At 46.6% G+C, this 7,068-nt stretch overlaps 1 long non-coding RNA gene across 2 annotated transcripts; it reads left to right on the top strand.

Moving 5' to 3' along the window:
* Positions 1–3,112: 3,112 nt before the first annotated feature.
* On the top strand, positions 3,113–6,768 carry LOC132329753 (uncharacterized). 2 transcript variants are annotated; one of them, XR_009487185.1, is made up of 3 exons: positions 3,113–3,616; positions 4,584–4,831; positions 6,067–6,768. It is a non-coding gene; the product is annotated as an uncharacterized LOC132329753 (long non-coding RNA). The 2 variants fall into 2 exon arrangements; XR_009487184.1 differs by having other exon boundaries at positions 3,115–3,616; positions 6,483–6,768.
* The last annotated feature ends 300 nt before the right edge of the window (positions 6,769–7,068 follow it).

Here is a 7,068-nt window from a genome sequence, read left to right as displayed (position 1 = left end):
ATTGCTATTATTTATGTGATAACAACATGGCTGTCATATTTGAACTGCATTTGGGTTTTTTCCTCCCCTGCCCAACAACTTGACCACTGTCTCCTCTCTTCCCACAAACACCCCAGTTTTAAGCTAAGTGGCAAAAAGCAGGAAAGTTTTTCATTGCTGAAGTTCAAAGATCTCTTTCAAGCCGAAGACAATCCCCAGATTTTCAGCACCTTAAATATATCAAATAGAAACACTTTAGAACAAAGCACAGCACTCTAGGTGACCTACAAGCAAAATTAACTTCTAGGCATTGACTTTAGGAGTGCCCACGGTGCTGAGGCCAAGAGCTATCAAAACAAAAGAACTAAAACAAGAAACTAACAAAACTAACTGAAACAAAAAAGTACATTCTACTCTTCCTGTCACGTTTTAGAAACACAAGCTTCTGAACAAGACATTTTAGAAAACACTGAAGTGAAATAAACACCAAAGGGCCATCCAAATAATCAACAGCAAAGTACTGCAGGACTATAAACAGCCTTGAGTAACAAATTATTTTCTTGTGCCATTAACAATTTTAGCTCTGCAAAGCCTGGAAATTGTCTTAGGAAAAACTGTAACTAGCTTTTTATTTTAAAAAGGAAAATATTTAGCCACGCACAATTATTCACATAATTTTGTAAATCAGTGCATTACAACAGACAGCTCTCATTATCTCCAAAAAAAAAAAAAAAAACCATGAGCAATAAATTAGGATCTGGAAAAGGTGGGAGAGGTGACAGTTTTTCAACAATGGAAATCCCCAGCCTCATCCTCTGGCAGGCATCAACAGAGTAACAGCACATGATAGTACAGTATCATTTGGAACATGCAAGGAGCATTAGTCAATTCCCACAGAAATGAGAGACAGATTAATGGTGGCAGAAATACTTTTGTAAGGAAATCACTAACAAGTACTGACTGTGTCAAAGCATGTCCCCATCTCCAACAGGGAGCACTAGCAGTGTCTCAGGATCTGAGAATCTGACATACCCACCACACAAACAGACACCCTCAAAGTTTAGAGCCTGACCCAAGAGTCTTCTCAAAGCAATGGGAAATTTGCTGCCCCTGATAGACTGAAGGGTCAGAGGACAAAGCTGAGTCTCTGCTGATCCTGAGGTTATTCCAAGCCTAAGATTGTAACACACACAATTTGGAGACTGAGAACAGTCACCACCTTCTTTAAGAACTCAACACTTCCAGCCCAGCCTAGGTTAGAAACCTTTCAGATAATAAGGTTTTAAGATACCCACTTTGTGAACACACCAGGTTGTATTTTCTCTCTTTATCCTTGAGACAACTGATGAAAGAGAAGGAAAAATGCCTGGAGCTCTGACAGCACAGTAAGAAGCACTGTCCTCTTGTTCAGGGAACTCTCCTTCAAAACACAAGGCTCACAGAAAGGAGAGGTGCTGGGCCCATCTTGCCCAACCAGAACTTAGAGGGCCTGACTGCCAGAGTAGTGACTTATTTCTAGATGATCAGTCCTCCTGGGGTGTTAATTTACATTCCATTTCAAAGCATGAACACCACACAGATTTGAGTGAGAAACATGAGAAACCACAACAATCTACAGTAAAATAGATAATATTCCATCTTCTGTGTCCAGTTAAGTGCTTCAAGCAGTAGTAAAAGTGGTGTTAAAAGCAGGAAAGTTTAATGAGTCAAAAGATACCAACTTCAGGGAAGGAAAAAAAACACAAACCAACAACAAACCACAAAGAATAAAGCTTATTCAGCCTTGATTAATTACACCTTCAATCTTGAAAGTTTTCAGTTTTAGTTTCAGGAGTTCTGGGCATATAGCCCAAAAAAAAAAAAAAAAGGGGGGGTGGGTGGGTGAGAAATAATTCAGTTAACGTACTTTCCCCATCCCTTTTCCCTAAACTTACTTTCAAGTGGAAGAAGTCTCATTTTGCCAGTAATAAGCCAAAATACACTCTTTCTTTGCCCTGAGAACACAAATCTCTACAGCTAAAATGGATTATGCCATTTGTGCTCAGTAGGAAGAAGGCAGGACCAGTGCACTCACTCACAACACAAGGCAGTACTGGTGAGAGCAATAAACAGAGTGACCATATCGAATAGCTGGGGCAGGCAGACCACAGCAGCAAAGCTCCTTCACCTGACCCTGTGGCCACGCTCTAACCACTGCGGAGGAGGGAAGGCCAGGGAGAAAAACAACTCCTGTGGCCGCTGGGGCCACGGTGAAACCAAGCCTTCACCAGCATCTTCTCTTCACCTGCCCTTCAGCAAGACGTCTTGCAAGGGATGTCCCTGCGCAGCCCCCGGGTGCTGGGATGTGAGCCGGCCCTCACCGTCCCCGACAGCGACCCGCACAACGGGGACGGCAGCCGGGTGCGGGGCCAGGTAGGATGCGGGAGCCTCCAGCCCTTACCTGGGTGGGTTTTCAGCCTCCGTCCCGCAAGCACATCGCTGCCTCACGACGGAGGTGTGAAGAAACACAAGCAAGGCAGACACTCAAAGCACACACAGCACACCTGCTCCCCAAAACGCCACATTCCCAACAGAGCGGGGCATTAACGCGGGGGGGTCGCGAGTTGTTTTGGGAGAGGTTTGGCCACCGCTGGCCCCGGCAGAGGTAGAGCCGCGCGGGCCTCACGGCGGGGCCGGGGAAGGCGCTCCCGGCCGCAGCCTCGCACCTGGGCGGGCGGCGGCACAGCCGCTCCCCTCCCGCCCGACCCCCCGTTCACCCCGCGCTGACCCGGAGCGCCCACGACAGAAGGGAGGAGGAGAAGGAGGGAGGGAAAAGAAGAAAAAAGCAGAAAGAGCCGCCGGTCCCGCACCAGCCTTACCCCGCCCGAGGGCTGCGCGCTCACCTGGTCCCTGCCGCCCCGTGCTGCGGAACGCGAGGGGAAGGAGCAGGAGGAGGAGGAGGAGGAGGCCATGTTGCAGCGCTCCCAGGCTGCGCTCCTCACCTCGCCCAGCCGTCCCGGGCTCACCCCAGCGCCGGGCCGTCCTGCCCGCGCCGACGCCCCCGCAGGTGGGGCCGGGCCCGCCGCGCTCTCCTCCCGCGGCGGCCAGGGCACGGGGGGCGGGCGCGCTGGCTCCGGGACCGGCACCGCCGCCGCCCCGTCCCGCCCCGTGCCTGGGCTGGCCGCGCCGGAGGTGCCACAAGGCGGGGGCAGCGCCCCGAAGTCCGTCCCGCTGGAAAACCGGGAGAGCGGCCGCTGCTGGGGGTTCCGGAGGGCCGGGGAGCCCCCTCAGCCGCCCGCACCTGCACCGCGGCTCACCTGGACACGGCGCGCTCTGCTCTGCCCGCGGAGCGCCCACAGCACAAGGGGGGGAGAGCTCAGCTGAAGTTTGTTAAACAAAACCTCAAAGCCAACCAAATCCTCGCGCTGGGCGCTGATGAGCTCCGTGCCACCGGGAGTGCCACAGGTGTAGTGTGTTCGCTGTAATGCAAATGCCAAATCTCTCGCACATGAGCGGCGGCGGGAGAATGGCCATCGGGAGCTGCACCTGCGGATAATGATTAGCTGATACTCCCTCGGAGCGCACTCGAGCCTGGGGAAATCCGTCCCGGTTTTCCGCCCTCCCCCAGCCCAAGATGAGGGCTGCGCAAACCTCACAGGTGAGATTCCGCGGTGATCAAACCAGCAGTTAGTTCTTCTTGTACATTTGCTCAGTTTAAAAAATGTTTTAATCAATCTCATTTAAACGTGTTTTATCACAGCACAAAATTGTGAAAGTGTCGTAAAAGCAATTAAGATTACTTTAGTTTTGACTTAAATTACTTTATTCTATCGTTACTTCTTACAAGGCCGTCCTGGTGCATCAACCCCTTTTCCTGTTTTAATTAGAAACCGTTTGTAATGGTGAAACACAACAAATGCTGTTAAGCACTAATGTACCTGGAAATATTGGTGATAACAGCTTAATCCAGTTAGTTGTCCGAGTGCCTTAGTGCTGTAGGTGCAATTTACGAAACACGTACCCAGCTGCATAAACTGTCTAGAGGTATTTATACGCCTTTGGATACTGTGTAGCTAATTGCTTGTCACTCCCCCTCTCCTGTAAACTTTTTTCTTTGTATACAGAGCCAAATAAAAATATTTAACCAAAAACTTTGGCTGTGTCTCACATGGAGAAGGTAATTCCCCAGAATGTTTTTATCCTTCTTGTTTTGGATGTGACTCATTTCCTCAGCCCACTTGGAGAGCTGGGAGCCAGAGGAGATGGGGGGGGAAAGGATCACAAGATCCCTGTTGGCTAAAAGCAAGCGTGAAGCAAGGCTGGTCACATCCGCTGATGAGCAGTGGCAATTAGCAGTTCTGTGTCGGGTCACACACTTTTTTTGTGCAGCTCGTGGACCACACTATCACTGCACACCATCTTCCATGGCTCCTTGGGAAGGACAGTTAGAGATTTAAGTGGGATTTGCTGATTGAAAAAGAAAATAACACCTTAAGGGAAAAAAGAAAAGGTTTACTTGAAATGAAAAGTGGTTTTTAAGTTACTTTTACAATTGCTAGTAGAAAGAATATTTAAACAAAGTCAAGTATGATGTGTACATGTAAATCCATATTGTATTTCCACAGGCTTATAAACCTCACTTGTCTCATCTACACTCCCACCTGGAAGAGTACAGCTTTTCTGTTTTGGCAGCAGGAATGATACCTGGAGGGAAAGAAAAGTTGACTTCCCTTACTTCAGGAGAGGTTTCAGGTCAGGCTTCCCTGACAGAGGTTTGGAATTTAAATGTGCTGTTGCAGTGCATTTGATCTGATCGAGCACAGTAGTGGGCGGTTGTTGTAAGATGAAAAAGGATAAACAGCTAAAACCCGAGGTAAGTCGGAAAAAAGAAGTATTATGTGTTGAAATGAAACAGCCATTTCAGGAAAGAGATTTTTAATGTAACTCTCTCCAAATGAGGAATGTTGCTGATTGAATTACACTGCTGCTAAAGACCTGGCCTGAGTCTTGGGCACAGCCTCAGGGAATGGGGTTTGTGCCTTGTTCCCTGGAGGGATGTGCTGCTATCCAGGGCTGGGTTTGTGCCTTGTTCCCTGGAGGGATGTGCTGCTACCCAGCCCTCCACATCACCTCAAAACCAGCCCCTTCCAGCCAGCAGGCACTGCTTGCCTCCAGGCTGAGGGAGCTCCAAGTATGACCTCGACTGCACCTCCCCTGCTCTCATGCACCCAAGCAGAAGTTTAGAAGCAGTTTATTGGGTTCTACCATTTTCATTCTTGAATTGTAACCTAAGTGAAATGTAAAAACTAAAATCAGGAACCAGCCACCTGACCTGGGGTCAAGAGTGAAGTTAATGGGAGTTTTGCCAAAGACTTTGGTGGAACATGGCTTTTTGCCCAGACGCTCCAAAGAAACAAAAACCACTTTCCCCCCACCCCCTCCCCCAGCTTTGATACATGTATGCTGATCACCTTTCTCATTTAATTACAATTATTAAAATAAAATCCAGGTTGGACAATTGTAAGTATTTCTCTAAAGGCTTTTATGAAACCAGCTGTGTGTCCTATGATGAAGGAAGATGCACAGTGACAGTGGAGCATTCCCTACTGTGGGAAAGGAGTTTGGCAAAGCTGGGGGAAGATTTCAGCCCAGCAGTCACAGGTTTCAGCTCGTGGAAGCCACTCCCAATAGGCTCAGCAGGGACTCTGGGCACCCCTGCTGCCTCCCACAGGGTTCTCACACACTCCCCTCACTCCTCTTTGTGTGCTGCGATGTTCATTGTAAAACTTCCCCTGATTTTCAGCTGAGTTTTCCTCCAAGAAGGTACCAACTCATGAATAACCAGTTTTTCTATTTACAATATCTCTTTATTTGAAATGAACAGATGGTTTATGATATTTTTGTTATTGCAATCATATCAATTTTGGCGATTTTCAGGTAAAGTGATTTAGTGCATGTTACAAAAAATAAAACCTTTAAAATAATTTTAACCTAAATTCAAGTACTTAAGTGCATTTAAAATATTTATATTAATCCTGTAAGGAGACACTGACAATTTAATTATTTTTTTCTAAGCAGCTTCCATCCTTTTGTTTTATTTTTAAACAGTTCTCAGGAGCTTTTTGTTTTCTGGCATCCTATCAAAATGCTAATGCAGAAGGAGAGCAGCAGAGAAGTTGTCCATGTTTCATGATAGTGGGAACTGTCCTGCATAATGAGAGATTTAACAGGTTAAATGTATCATCTGAGATAGGCATTAGCAATACTATCCCTCTAATATTACCTTGCATTCCTAAGTGGTAGAACATCTCTCATACTGTACTTTTGCATTTTTCCTCTTAACAAAATAATCTCTGAGTTTAAATAAATGTTAAAAGGAGCCAATCAATGTTTGTACTTATCTGCTTTTGAGCACAGTGAACACAACCTATTTTAGACACTCTCATTAGTATTCACCAACCAGTTGACCTTTTCAGTCCCATCATTATGTAAAAGACAGAACACACTTTTTCTCTTCCTTACAGTGAAGTTATTGCTGAGGAGAATATGATTAATATATGAAAGACAAGACGATATTGACTCTTGCAGCTGCCCTGTACTCAGCAGAAAAGGAGTTGTTCAGAGCATTACACTGGGTTCTCAGCCATGAATACAACTGTAATGCCATAATCCCAGCTCGGCATTGTCGGTCTGATCCTGTGTGCCTTGCACAAACAGCACTGCACTTCAGGCAAAGGGAAGTCTAGGATGCCAAAGAGGTTTTAATATATGTGCCCCCTGGTCATTTATATAAATAAAATGTAATTACCATTGTGTTGTCAAGATTCCTTTGCTGTTTGCCTTGGAGTTTTCCCTCAGTTCTGCATTTCACTGTGTGCTGCTGTAAAGGGGAGCAGCACTCCTAGGGATTCCCACATCTGTGACTCAGTTGTCAGCAGGCTCACTGCTGCTGTTCCCTCAAGCAGAACAGTAAATCCATTCAAACACAGAAGTCACTGCAAATGTATCACTTGTCTCAAGCAGCATCATTGGCTCCTGCCATGTCCAAAGCAATGATCAACCCAGATAAGCACCATCCAGTGAGAAAGGAGGTGTGATTTATATCCTAAG

Source organism: Haemorhous mexicanus, chromosome 7, assembly GCF_027477595.1.
Source record: "Haemorhous mexicanus isolate bHaeMex1 chromosome 7, bHaeMex1.pri, whole genome shotgun sequence".
NCBI classification, from domain to species: domain Eukaryota; kingdom Metazoa; phylum Chordata; class Aves; order Passeriformes; family Fringillidae; genus Haemorhous; species Haemorhous mexicanus.
The sequence above is the reverse complement of the archived record's forward strand: the minus strand, read 5'-3'. Positions and strand labels throughout refer to the sequence as shown.